The 15189-nt window shown below is 38.2% G+C and overlaps 1 long non-coding RNA gene across 3 annotated transcripts; it reads right to left on the bottom strand.

Moving 5' to 3' along the window:
• Window positions 1-4641: 4641 nt before the first annotated feature.
• LOC115428543 (uncharacterized) lies at window positions 4642-12070 on the bottom strand. Of its 3 annotated transcripts, none has more exons than XR_003936640.1 (3): window positions 12059-12070; window positions 6375-6381; window positions 4642-5074 (listed from the first exon to the last, which is right to left on the bottom strand). It is a non-coding gene; the product is annotated as an uncharacterized LOC115428543 (long non-coding RNA). The 3 variants fall into 3 exon arrangements; XR_003936641.1 differs by having other exon boundaries at window positions 4642-5001; XR_003936642.1 differs by having other exon boundaries at window positions 4642-4968.
• Window positions 12071-15189: the final 3119 nt, after the last annotated feature.

Genomic DNA, 15189 nt, shown 5'->3' with positions numbered 1-15189 from the left:
AATGCTTGGTTTTCACCAAACCCGTAGTCATATCGTATCGTATCGATATCGAGATATCTGGCATGAATATTGAGATATGAAGTTTTGTCCATATCGTTCAGCCCTAGTGTGCAACCATGATGTATTTCAAAGCATTTCTTTCCATTAGTCAAATCTGTCTATAAGTGGAGATGCTGTGGAAACGACCCACTGGAATGTAAATTTAGTAAGAACTTTCAATTTGACAAACAAACAAACAAGCAAAATACATTTAACTTTTATTAAAGCAAAGGTTTTTTGTTCTATGAGGACAGACAGGGATGTAAACTGAAACTTCTTCTGAATTGCACTCCTAGTTGCCTTACTTTGATATTTTGACCCAGACTTTATTCTGGCAAAGTATATGTTTTTCTTCCATCCATTTTTAGCCTTCATGTGTTACGTTTAATTACCTCCCACTTTAATTAAGAAGCTTTCAGGCTGTGGTGTAGCTTTAGAAAAATTGCACTATGACATTGGAGCCATAAGAAGTAGACAAACTCCAACCACTGACAGAAAAATGTAAAGTAAAGGTAAAGTTTTAGAAAAAGAAGTGACTTTTTAAGTAAAGATCGGAAAAAAATTACTTATTTTTTGATCAAACTCCATTAAGATGTTCTAAATGTAATTCCTGTTATAAATGTCACATAAGAAGGGTTGGGTTATGTGAAATATTAACTGAACAACGTGCAGCCTTTTCCTCACCTTTCTGAGGTGTTGTTCTGTGTTGTTTGCAGGGTTAAATTTAAAGCTCATTTACATGCAGTGTTTTGATTTCCCCTTCCATCGGTGTAACATCAGTATGAGGCATCAAAAACCCAGTCTGTTCGAACCCTGTAGCAGATGGTACTGAGTATGGGGGGAGGGTATTTGAGTACACAGGATGATAACTAATAGCTAAAGAAGGGGTAATGGGATGTGACCCTTGGGGGGCTCATCTAGGGTTCATATAAGGTGAGTAACCAGAAAAAAAACAAAAAACAAAAAACCCAGACCATCTTTATCAACTTGGGCTTGGAGGCCTAGATGCAGATTTCTTTGGTTAGATTAACAACCTGCCAAGTTAATTCACGTCCAATTAGTTACCAAAGTCGGACTTGTTACTTGTTTCAGATAGCAAATTACTCGAGGGGGGTCACTGTGATTTTAAGCAGACACAGGATGATTTATTGAATGTGGAAAAATATATCCCCACTGTGCCAAATGATTCTGTTTTTAATCTCAGTAAAAACAGAGTTTTAGCTGTCAAGTAATGAGCATTTGTTGCCTCGAGGCTTCCTCCTATAATTAAAAAAAATGGAAATTTGCCTGTCCAGGGAAAACAAAATTTGTCATTTGGTACAGAGGTTCACTATTTTGTATCTAAACACCTGCAACCTGAAAGAAGGAGTTGTTTTCTTTTCAGGGGTTTTTTCAGTTAAAGCTTGGAAGCTGCTCTTATAATTCAGTGACATTTGCTGTCAGAATGCAGGGGGAAAAGCTTTACCTGCTGTGTCCTCACAAACACTCTACAAAGAAAATGGTGTTGACAAAAGAGACAAATAAGTGTTGCTTTTTAATCTCTTCTTTCAAGAAAAAAAAATATTGAAAAGTCACTGAACTATTGAATTTTCCTATTGAATCTTTTTCTCTTGTTTTGTCGACAAAAGAGACAAAATACGTGCTGCTTTTTAATCTCTTCTCCCAAGAAAAACATTGAATAGCTATTGATTTATTACATTTCCCTGTTGAATCTTCCATCTTTTGAAATCAGTGTTTATTTAGTAGTTCTTCTCTCAGTTTCCAGTTTGATGAAATGGTCAACCCTTGCGATCGATATCCCATGATGCCTCCCATTAGGGTTTTACAGTGTGATTGCAGTACTGGGGTGTGTGTGTGTGTGTGTGTGTGTAATGGGAGCCATGACAGAGTAGTCAAAGAAAAAGGGGGTGGTGGGGTCCATACAGGGCTGGTCTAGAGGAGGGGTTGAGGTACCCCCATCTGCACCATCTGCGACAGATCCCATGACCCCATTCACCACGTTGCGTCCAATGAGAACGCAGCTGATCCTGCGTCAGTGGGCTGTGTCCCACTTCATATGTCATAATGAGAAGTCACCAGAAAAGGATCTGGATGCTCACTTCAGGTTAATGAAACAGTACCATTTTTGTTGACAACCCAGGAGCATCCCTCCCCTAAAACAACATAATTAAAGTAAATCTCATAATTACGCTTCAGGTGTCAAACATGCGGCCCGGGGACCAAATCTGGCCCGCCAAAGGTTCCATTCTGGCCCGCAGGATGAAAGAGCAAAAACTAACCTGAACAGTCAAATCATTTTGGTTCAGGTTCCACATACAGACCAATGTGATCTCAAGTAAAAATAACAACACAATAACCCATAAATAATGACAACAACAAATTTTCTTTGTGAAAAATTATGTGGAAAAAATTTAAGTGAAAAAAATAACATTACACTGTGAAAATATTAACATTTACAAAACTATTCTTTCACAATAAAATGCAAATTAATACATAAATAAAAACAAAGATGAACAACCCGAAATGTGCAATTTTAACAATATTCTGCCTGTTACTGTGTTAATAATAAGAGATGTAATATTGTAAAAATTGTTCAAATTTTAGTTCCAAACTCCAAAATTTTAACAATATTCTGCCTGTTGCCAAATGTTTATGTAACATTGTGTGTAATGTACATGAATAAATAATAAGTCAAGGCATAATATTGTTAAAATTGCACTAATTTTTCAAATGAAATTTCCGTTTTTTCAGGTTATTCACATCTTTTTTGTAAAATGTAAATATTTTCCTAATGTAATTGGGGTTTTTTTACTAAAACAAAAAGAAAAACTTGGATTTGTCATTATTTATAGGTTATTAAGTCATTATTTTACTGGTCTGGCCCGCTTCAGCTCAAATTGGGCTAAATATGGCCCCTTAACCAAAATGAGTTTGACACCCCTGTCCTAATGTATCAAAATCATTACCCTTTTCCCTTTCTCTTTACATAACCTCTTCTTTTCTAACTACCCTCAATACTTTCAAATCCCCTCGTATTTCCCAAATCCCTGCTTCTCCTATACGGGGACACTCAGGCTAATACAAATAGCAAGTGCAGCATACCAAACAGAATGTTTTGGACTGTGATGTATAGGATTGACTTGTATAAGACTGGGGATTTTCTCAATCCTTGTTTTTTTATACAGAGCGGTATATAGCTGTAATGTAGGCTAACACTTGGGAAACATGTTGGATAATACATCCATGCAGATAGATATAGATTGAGCCACATCCCTGGGGTTTAAGGATGTACAGAAAGCAGGTTCTCATCAGCGGTAATGTGATGACCGGGCCAGGATTAGTATAAAAGGTTTGATTGCATCATACGGTCAAAACCAATTGACTCTAAATCTGCCTGCGTGTATTTTGAGTGTGTGTGTGTTTCTGCATATGTTTGCTCCTTAGTGAATCAGGAGCATATGTTAAAGAGATCAATCAATGACATTTTCTATTGAACGCCTTCTTTCGTCTGCATGAGCACTCACACATAGTCAATATCACTCTATGTATGACTCAGGGAAATGGTGTGGGAGTGATTCATTTAGGTGTGACAGATGTGTCTCTACAATATACCGATGAGTCCTGCATGATAAGATTAGTCACATTGGACACCTCTCTCTTATCTGGATGTGTGTGTGTGTGTGTGTGTGTGTGTGTGTGTGTGATTGAGCTGAGGGAGGCATGTGTCGGTCAAGATGCAAGTGTGTGGTTGTGTGTTTGTGCATGGTAAGATAATCCTATCGAGCAGCTGTGCTTTAGCCTATAGAGCATCTGGTCCGGTAGGCCGTGTGCTTGTATGCCATACTGCTGACCTCAAATTACTGCCAGTCAATAATGATGATTAGGTCTGATATAATGACGCTTATTGGATGGGCAGACCGCTTTGTTTGCTATTGTGATGGTCATCGAATCATTTTGTGCTTCGGTATCTGAACTGGGCCATGCCATTGTGGAGACGACCTCTTTAAAATATGAAATGTCTACATCACTGGACTCACTAATTACCTTAAAAATCAATGCTCTTACCCGACGTCTTGTTGTTCAATTTTATCTCAAATTTCTGAAGCCCTGTCTACAATAATGGAGGTATTTTTTCTTTATGTTTAGGTTTATGTTTATGCATTTGGCAGACGCTTTTTTCCAAAGCGACTTACAGGGGAAAACCAATCAAATCACTCAATCAGTCAAATTTTATTTATATAGCACCAGATCACAACAAAAAGTTATCTCATGACACTTTATATATAGTTGGTCAAAACCAGACTCTAAGCCAATTTACAGAAACCCAACAGAATCCTCTTAGTTTAGGTCTATAGTTTAGGTCTCGTGTCCACAGGAAAGCAGCATTTTAGGTACAGAAAAGGAGGTTTTTACACATTTCCAGCTTTTCAGAGTGAAGATTTTTAGAATTTCAGTTGGTTTGTATCCGCCTCTGTGCAAAGAAGCTCATTCTTCTGTTGTGGAAGTCAAAAAAGACATCAACTTTTAAAGCCTGGATAACAACAATGATCGATACCCTTCACTTAGAGAGGGTTAGACACACATTTTTTTATTTTATTTTTTTCCCCGTGCTCCTCCAGCTTTATTGAAAGTTTAAAATTACATTTCTATTTTCTAGGACTTCAGTTTCACTTTCCTTCTGACTTAAAAACTGAGTACAAGCAAATGGTATTTATACAGTAGTCTAAGTGATATTGCACAAAAACAACATTTTGATTTCTGTGAAAACATTTTTCATCCCCAAATAACTCCTAATTCTGCTGTTCTGACAACTGTTCTTGGTGTTAAATTTTGCCAAGGTAAAAAAAATGAAAATCCAAAGCCATTTTAAAGGAAACATCTACCTTGGACTACCAAGTGATAAATTGTGAACAGATTTCTATAAAAGAACTTGTTTGTTTTAATACCTCCAAAATTTTATATCTTAGCAATATAACATGTAGTTTGTCATCGCCCGCTTAGCTGCATATAGGGCTGAAATGCATCATGTTATGAACTGTTTCCATGTCATACTCCCTTGGCTAACTCAAATATCCCACTAAAACAAACCAAAATAACCATACATGGAAGTTCAGGTTCCATTTCCTCCCTTCTTCTGTCTCATTTTACTCAGACTCACTTCCATAAGCTCAGAGGTCCTATAGATTCCCATATGATTAGATACACATTTAACTCCAAACTGGGAGAAATTTATAAAATTTGGAAACTACAAAAGCACTCAGAGAGCGTAGACGTCCGCCAAGGCAGGTCACCCCCCCCCCCCCCCCCCCCCCCAAATTTAATCATTTGTTCCTTGTACCTGTATCAACATTTCCTGAAAGAGTAAACTTACGGAAAAGTGAATTCTTCAGTCAGATCTAGCATTAACTGAACTGAAACCCAGTGTGTCATTGATCCAACTTCATGGGTTTTACTGGTGAATCAATGTTGTAGAAGATGACAGTGTTTCCATGTTCACTACGGAGCCTCTGAACGTCCAGATGGGTCATATCTGATGACCATGAAAAGATGACAAACTGTATTTTACACAAATTATTTACACGTATTGATAGGATTAGTGGATCAATAAGTACTAAACATTTTAGATCAGTAAATGGTTTTGGTCGCCAATGGCTGTTTGGGTCTTCATGGGTTAATACACAGTGAAAGCTATATGGTCTTTAAATAACATCTGCACAGGACTTATATCAAACTATCTGTACTGACTGTTTGTTTTGTCAAGAAATATGTTTATATTTTCAACATTATTACAAATGAGGGAACTTGCAATGATTTTTGCAGGTTAAATAAAGGTTTGAATGTGTATGCTGTTGATATTTGTCATTTTAATGCTCAGACTAAAGTCAGTCTGTGAATATGTAATTGCAAAGCTGCAGCGCTTGATAATATTTCAGTGCCACTGGGGGAAAAAAAATCCATTATTACCTTTCAGCACATTGAAATTCAAGGGGTCTGAAAGGACAAGAAGTCAGCTTTTTTCTTGTATTGTGTTTTCAAGCTGAAGAAAATGTACCCTGTGATGCAGGTTTTTGGTTCCCTCTTCCCTGAGATCTTTTAACTCCTTCAGAATTGCGGAGTCTTCTTTCATGGCCCCCTCGTGTGCATGGCTAATGCTAGCTTGGTTGCTCTGAGATGCTAGCATGGAGTCTTTCTTTTCTTTTCCAGCGTTGGCTTTAGTTGCATTTTTAGTGGATCTTCCAGATGAACTCATCTTTTGACTTTTAGCTCTCACACTCTTGTTTTATGCTGCTGAATTAAGAAGTTGTCGGAAATTATCTCGGGGTGCATCACACAACCGGAAGTCTTGTGATGCAGGTGTTTGTCACAGATGTTTTCAAGTAGGTAGGTAGGGGGTTAAACACATGATCAAAATCTGTAAATACAGATTTTGTCAGCTCTGACCTGGACAAGACCCTTCCTGGTCTATTCTGTGTCTCCATAGCATCACACTCAGCTATATTTGGGTCTGTCCATGAAACTGGGTTTATTTTGGTACCTAGCACAGCTTTTTAGACCCAATAATAAAACAGAACTTCGGACATATTTTCCCTCAGGATGTACCTAATGATGACCTCAGATAAATGCAAAAATATATAGATATACTCTTGGTCTGAGCCATCCCAAAATGAATGAATTTTTCAAAAAATGTTGGGCCAAAAATAGGAGCAAAATAGGGACAGGAAAAGCTACCTAGGTGTCAGTGCATTTGATCTGGAAAACATGGCTTCAAATGGTCTTATGTACCGCTATAAATAAAGACACTGTTAAATTTGTTGATCCTAGTCATTCTTCTAATCCAGACATGCAGGTTTTTTATGAATTAGCAGTCTCTTTCCAGGTTTCACGTGTAACCCATCATGTCCACTGGTGTTAAATGTGGAACCTGCCTATTTAAAAACAGATAAATTGCAAGTGATTTTGCAACAGCAGTCTTTTTTGTGAAACACTTTGCCTTGCGTATTTATTTCAATTCCCCAAATGTACTTGCGAGAGAATAAAAAGATATTTGAAAAAAATAGAAGTGCATAATTTTCATGTTCTTTCTATCGTGTTAGATGCAGATTTTTGTCAAATAAAAGAGTTTTATCTGAGAAATAGTTTCTTTTTTTATCTTAGTAAATATTTATTTTTAAAATAGACCCTAAGTGCTTCCAAACTTGCTTCATAACATCAGTCTACATCTTAATACATTTGAATTTTTAGCCCTTCTGTCCTGTTTTTAGGGACCAGTTTCATAGAAGCACCCATTTATATTGATGTTGGACTGAGAGGAGAAAGCTGCACAAGGAAGGTGCGTATTTTCTACTTGTGGAGTTTTTTGCTTCCTATGACTTTGGCTCCTGCAGCTTTAAGTTTAGCTTCAAAACTGGAGAGCTCTTTATCCCAGTTGATCCGGGGCCATCAGTGTCTTAAAGATCCCCGTCACTCTCATCATCACCAACATGCTCTATGTCAAGAGCAATAAACCCAAAGTCAAATCCATGCCCTTGTCTTTCAAGCCCTGTGCACTCTCAAATGTAAACAATTCTTACAGTAAACTTACAAAAATAGTGGATGCTTCATTACCTTTCAAACAAAAATGCATGATTTGAAGTTAGTATGTGACAAAAAATATGATTAGTCTCAAATTTGATTGTTCTTTCTGTGGCTTCCACTGTCAAATGAGCCGAGTTTGATAATCTTTTATCTTCATTTGGGTCAAAACACAGTAATGTCCCGTCAGAGAGCGAACTTTAATTGATTACCATTCCAACATTTAGTTCTATATAAAGTAGCTCCTTGTTTTGAATAATCCCTTATGGTCCGACTAAAGCAAAAATGAATTTATAAGTAAAAATGTGAGTCACTTAGCAACACAACTCTGTCAAATTGCCTCTAAAATGAGATTTCGAATACTGTGTTTTGACCCATTTGTAATATATGAGTAGGGCTGGGTATCATGGCCAATTTCCTTAATTGATTCGATTCAGTTCTGAATCGATTAATTGCGATTCGATTCGATTCAGTATTAACTGATTGATTCAGATTCATTTAGTGATACCAAAGTACAATTTTGAGTTGTAACGTGATTATTTGACTACTGCAGCCATGCAACACAGAATCAATATTGACATTAGAAAGGAAATAAATATGACATTTCAGCAGTAAATAGCTGAATCTGCTCTTAAATAATGAACAGGACAGAAACATGTCCATGTTTCTACAGTGGCTCTGAACAGACTTCTTCGTCACCTTTATTCTGTTTTATGGCTGGTGCTTCCAGCCTTTAGGCACATTACTATCACCATGGGGCACTGCAACCAATTTGGCCCCCCTGAAACAGAATCATGTTGGGCCCTTGGTACAAGAAACTCACTGAAGGGGAGGGTGGGCGGAGCTTCGTGATTTCTGCTTTACTATTCCTCTAACTCCGCACTCAACAATAGGTGATTGAAATTAATAGTTCTAGAACGACTGGCTTCTGCAACCCGCCTCCACCGGCCAGTTCTGAAAAATCGATCTTATCCACCATTAATCGATTGCGCAAAATTTAAAAAGAAATCGATCCAAAATCGATTAAGTAGATTTTTTTACCCAGTCCTATCTATGAGCCATATTTTTTTGCATGATGAAGTCTGCAGTCAAATCTGAAGCTGTCAAATTCATGAGACCACGCTTTTTGTCGTATGTCTAAGTAATATGAGGCGTGAGATATTAACTGCAGGACATAAGAAAATATTCTTAAAAGTCCATTTTGAGCATGTGCACCTTAATGACTGTAGGTTTCCACAACGCACTTTTCAAATTTTCATCCTAGATCACGATTTAATACAACATATTCATCCCACTGGTAGGTCTGGCACTTGAAGTCAAGTACGAAGAGAGAAACGTTCCACCTTCAGCAAATGAGTGTGAAAACGGTGGTGTCAGACTCATGTTTCACAATGAAGACACATGGAGAGAGTGTGTTTTTTTTTTTTAGTCGGGGGAAGTTTAATATCTGATTTCCAGGCAATTCACCAAAAATGTGGACTAAAGTGAACATAATGATACTGGATGATGATGATGATTATTTTGAATTAACAGTTTAGCTTGTTCTAAAATTCATTTTAATCTGGGCTAATATGATCTCAAGTGGGCTGGGCCAGTAAAATAGTGACAGTGAAAAAAGCAAAATCCCATCATGAAAATGTTTATATCTACGAACTATGCTTTAAAAAAAAAATCAAATAACTATGAACAACCTAAAATTTCTTCAGAAAAATAAATGTAGTTTTAACAATATTATGCCTTAATTTGTCATTTCCACATGTGCGTTATGACTTACAGATCACAGCGGCTCTACAAAGACACAAAACATTTAGTAACAAGTATATTATTGTTAAAATTACATTTACTTCACCAAAGACATTTCAGGATTTTCATATTTTGTTGAGGTTATCCAAATTTTTTGTGACAGGACAGTTTGTAGATATAAACATTTTCATGTAATTTTACATTTTTACACTAAAACAAAGAGAACCATTCGGAGTTGTCATCATTCATAGGTTATTATGTTAGTATTTTACTGGTCCAACCCTCTTCATTATAAATTGGCTATTATGTCACTCTTGATTATTAATATTGTTAGTGTAACTTCTACATTTCACAAATTCATTCCATGGGCCGGATTGGACCTGATGGTGGTCCAGTTTTGGCTCATATGTTTGACACCCCTATACTAGACTGTGGGTGGGTAATTGTAATTTCTATGATCTAAATTGACTGAAATGAATGGAGGGTGCAATAAATCTCTTGTAAAATAGTTCAATAATTCCATTTTGCCCACGTGACTTGTTACATTTTTGAGTATTGTTATTTTAAGGCACAGGAGTCAAACATGCGGCCCAGGGGCCAAAACCGGCCCGCCAAAGGGTCCAATGTGGCCTGTGGGATGAATTTGTGAAATGCAAAAATTACACTGAACTTATTAATGATCAATGATGCTAAAATCATTTTAGGTCAAGTCAATCTAAAGTGGGTCAGACCATTAAAATACTACCATAATAATCTATAAATTATGAAAACCACAAATTTCTCTCTTTGTTTTAGTGTAAAAAAGGTAAAATTACACAAATCTTTACATTTACAGACTAGCCTTTAACGAAAAAAAAATGTGAACAACCTGAAATGTCTTAAGAGAAGTATGTGAAATTTTACCAACATTCTGCCTTTTACTAAATGTTTTGTGTATTTGTAGATCCACTCTGATCTGTAAACTGTGATGTACATGTGTAAATGATAAACTAAGGCGTAATATTCTTAAAATTGGACTTATTTTTCTTAAGAATTTTCAGGTTGTTCATATTTGTTTGTGTTATGTTCGAGTACAGTTCGTAGATGTAAACATTTTCTTTTTTTTTTTGTAATTATCTTTTTATTATTATTTTTCAGTCAGCATCATCTTAGCATTGTACATCATTTACATGACTTCTATGTATGTAAAAAAAAAAAGAAAAAAAAAAAAAAAGTAAAACATTCTCAAACAGGGGAGCATTGACAGGAATAGTAAAAATATACAAAGCTACCCAAAATATAGTTAAAGGGAAACAACACATACTTCACATTCCATTCTTTTCCCCTGTATGAGATGAACATTGAACATTTAAAGTATAGCACAAACCTAGGGTTTACATGGATCTATATGCACAATACTCTTATTCAGTGTAATCAGCTCTTAATAGTTTTATAAAATCAACCCATTTTTTCCAATACTTTGTGAATTTGTCTAAATCCAGTTTGACAGAGAAAGTCAACTTCTCCATCCTATAAATGTCATCTATAACCTCTATCCACTCCTCCATTTTTGGTGCATCCTTTTTTAGCCACTTCCTAGTGATGGCTTTTTTCCCTGCTACTGACAATATTCTGAACTAGAAGCACTCGGAGAGCGCAGACCTCCGCCAAGGCTGATCAGTGCCCCCCCCCCCCGTGGGCCCCCCCACACCAAGGAGGTTATGTTTTTGCTAGGGTTTGTTTGTTTGTTTGTTTGTTTGTCTGTCTGTCTGTCCGTTAGTGTGCAACATAACTCAAAAAGTTATGGACAGATTTTGATGAAATTTTCAGGGTTTGTTGGAAATGGGCCCCCCTGTGGGCCCCCCCACCCCCGATCACCACCAAAATTTAATCATTTCTTCCTCATCCCATTTCCAACAAACCCTGAAAATTTCATCAAAATCTGTCCATAACTTTTTGAGTTATGTTGCACACTAACGGACAGACAGACAGACAGACAAACAAACAAACAAACCCTGGCAAAAACATAACCTCCTTGGCGGAGGTAATAAATATTTGTCTTGTGAATGTGTTATCCCCTGGTTCTCTTTTCCCAAGTATATAGATTCAAAAGTGGATGGAAATTGGACTTTAAAAATTTTCTCCATGCAGATGTAAACATTTTCATTACGGAATTTGACTTTTTTCACTCAAAAATATAAGAAAAAACTTTGGAGATGTCATTATTTATCCGTTTTTATCCTATTATTTATATTATTTTACTGATCTGGCCCACTTTATATCATATTAATCTGTATGTGGTCCCTGAACTAAAATGAGTTTGACACCCCTATTTTAAGGGCTTTTTTTTATGTCTAATAAAATATGTGTCATTATAACTCATTGCTCATCACTTCCTCATTTTGTAACCACTGTAATGAAATGTTTATTATCTTGACTGGGGAGAATAATGTAGCCACAATGTCCTAAGTTGACATCAGTCAAGATAATATGGGCTGAAACGCTGAATTACTCATATCTGTATGTGTTTGAGCTTGGATAATGCATGCATTTAAAACAGCACAGGGAGCATGTGTCCCATTATCTGGCTTTGGGAACTTAGTGTCTTTGAAGTGTTGTGTTTGGTATGTCTGAGTGTGTGCGTGTTCACAAACATCTGTGAAGGCTGTACCCTAAAGTAGTATATGTTCTCTTCTGCGTAATTGGATTACTGAATTTCTCAAACGCACACGGCTGAGACCCTCGAGTACTATTTTATGCCTCCTCAGCAACCTCGCTGCTCCCTGCTTCATCCTCCGCTCTCATTTTAACTTTCCCCAAGACATTCACAATAGAGACCCTGTCGATTTGCAAGAAACATCCAGAAGCGCTGACAAGTAGTTGTAGCAGCATGGAGGGCTCTAATTCTAGTTCTCTGACCCATTTCCTTCAAAAAAAAAAAAAGAAAGAAAAAAAAGAAAAACTGAATCTCCTCCCATTCTCAACTGCTTTCCCTTCTAACTTCATGTTAAGTCTGATTGCATCAGCGCCGACTGACCTACAGTAATATACAGGGCGCAGAAATGTGTGCTTCTCATTTGAGCGTATCCTGTACTTCGTGTGTCAAGGTCAACTCTTGTTTTATACAACCTCTTCACATTCCTATTTCCATGTAATTGATCTCGAAGAAAACGACTGAACTATATGTGCAGATTTGTCTGAAATGGAGGTTTGTGTGTCTGCTGGTGCGCACTTCCTACTCAGTCCAGGGGCAAGGTAATACCCACGGATAAATCCAGCTGAAAAAAGGAGGGGAATGATTTAATAAGCAGAGTGTAATAGAGGGAGGGAGAGAGGGATGGATAGGATGGATGAATGTTTTGATCAGAGCAATAAAGAAAGACCCTTCTCTCTGCTCTTTTTCTTTGCCCTAGGCTCCCTCTCTCTATACATATATATATATTTTTTTATCTGTGTGTGTGTGTGTGTGTGTGTGTGTGTGTGTGTGTGTGTGTGTGTGTGCGTCTTGCCTGGGCACCTCCGCTCTAACAATGCAGTGGGATGAGAATGAAGGGAGACAGCCAGGGGAATAGTGTAGAAAACACAGAGACAGCTCCGGTGGACTCCATTCAATCAGTGTAGCACTGGACCCAGCTCATCTGCTCCCTAACAATGGAGGGGTCACTATGAATTAGAGGCATGCAGAGATTTGGGAGATGGAAGTAGGCAAGACACACACACGCAGACAATGCGCACACATGCACATACATCCGCAGACTAACTTGCTCACTTATTCTCCCCGCTCTTCCATCTCGCTACCTTATTTCCTCCCCCTTTCTCTTTCCATCTCTATCGGCCTGTCTTGGCACTAAACAGGTCCGCCAACAGGCTAAGCATTGTGCAACGCCCCAGAGACTGAGTGTGACATTTAGTGCGCTTGGTTCCATTTCCCCTGTCATTATTGGCTGTCTATTCTACTGTGGTTCTACGACAATAGCTGCTGTCTCACTCCAAACAGGCCTGCTGCTGTTGATGCCTATTGAGAATAGGCCGGTGCTTTTTGTAGGGCCACAAATGGCCCCCGGTCTCCTGATGAGATGTATCGACTGGGCATTTGAGTCAGAGCAGGGCTGTAGTTACTGAGGGATGGTGGGAAGTTTGTGGTCAGATCGGGTGGTGGCTGGAATGCATTGTATTCCCAGTTTTATGCTTCTTTAAGCTAACAGGTCTTCTTTATAAGACATTCACTCATAACCTTTATTTAAACTCAGAGATATTGAGGTTTTGCACAAACGTCACATGATCACGTGGTTTTCTGTTTAAGACGCTATATTGGTAGGCAAGCTTTCCTTGGATCATACAACGTGTTAAATGATGGACCTGCTAAACTCCTGTGTGCCGTTTATTACTTAGTTTTCACCAAGAATAAGTTAGGCATAAAGACCGCTTGGTTCCATTGGTGGCAGCGGTGGTTCTGTTCTGCCTGTTTATAGTTATTACTGTGGTTAGCGTAGCTTCTCAGTATAGTTAGCCTGCATGCCTGTGGCGCTTAGCGGCGTGGAAAAAAAGAATTGTCATCATGTGGTACGGTGATGAAGACCCCTTTAAACCTACCAGGAGGGCTTCCCCTGGCCTATCACCCTATAGAGACAGAGTGATTGTGGATCTACCTGCTCCCTTTGCCAGCGATGGCAGCCAGAGTTTCCTCAGCTAGAAGTGGCAGTCGGAGCTACGGCGGGCGATGCTGGTGAGTTCAGCTGGAGCTGGTGACAATACTCCCCACCCGTCTGTGCAAGTCTGCTTTTCTACTATGGGACAGCCTTCCCGATGTGGTCAAGTCAAATTATGCGGCCGTGAAAGAGAAGGTGGGATCGGCTTTTGGACAGAGACAGTTAATGGACCGTTTGAGAGCTAACATATCGGCTCGTTCACGAGTTCTGGGAGAGAGCCTGGAGGTGTACGCGGCTGTTGTGAGCCGGCTGGTAGCTGGTACTCATGTTTTTGCCTCCGAGTTGCGTGCGCATCACTGTTGTTAGTAAACATTGAAACTCATCTATGGTGCTTTTATCACAAGCAGACATACTTGCAAATAACAAAACACGCAAACACGAGTCCAAAGAAAAACACGATATAAAGCAACAGTTCTGACTTTCTGGATCCAGATAGCATGCCTACCAATATGGCGGTGTAAACAACAATCACATGACCAGTGACGTCAGCTGCAAGTCCTCAATATTGAGGACGCAACCTCATTTACAATATAGCTGAGACAAAAAAAACCATTTGAAACATACAATGGACATATCAGAAATACCGGAAAGTAAAAGTGACAAAGACGAATTAAAAACAGAGAAGTCTACTTAAAAACAGGAGCAGCTGGAGGTAAAATAAGATGGAATTATGGATTTAAAACACAAAATATCTGAAACATACAATGCCATATCAGAAGAACCAAAAACTAAAAGTGATAAAAATGAACTAAAAACAAAGACATCTTATTAAAAACAGGAGCAGCTAGAGGTAAAATAATAAGTGATTAAGGATTTAAATTGTCCTAATGATAAAAGTGTGGTAAGTTTCAAATAGTTTTGGAGAGTGTTCCTGGTTTCAGGTGCACAGTAGGAAAAACTGGACTTTCCAAATTCAGTACACACTAAAAGAACATAAGCCACTTTTACACAGAGATTCGGGAAAAAAGGTGAGATGGTGATCCCACTTTTTTTCATCATTGACTGATTTCCACAGCCAAGCCAAAGGAGTAACAGAGGTGAGACAGGCTGGAATTTTACACAGCAGACCTGCGTTCTGGAATCAAAGGGGCAGTGATGCAGGGCTGTGTATAGTGTGATGTATAACTTGCGCGTTGGAAATACCCTG

This window comes from Sphaeramia orbicularis, chromosome 11 (assembly GCF_902148855.1).
Source record: "Sphaeramia orbicularis chromosome 11, fSphaOr1.1, whole genome shotgun sequence".
In the NCBI taxonomy this organism is placed as follows: domain Eukaryota; kingdom Metazoa; phylum Chordata; class Actinopteri; order Kurtiformes; family Apogonidae; genus Sphaeramia; species Sphaeramia orbicularis.
The sequence above is the reverse complement of the archived record's forward strand: the minus strand, read 5'-3'. Positions and strand labels throughout refer to the sequence as shown.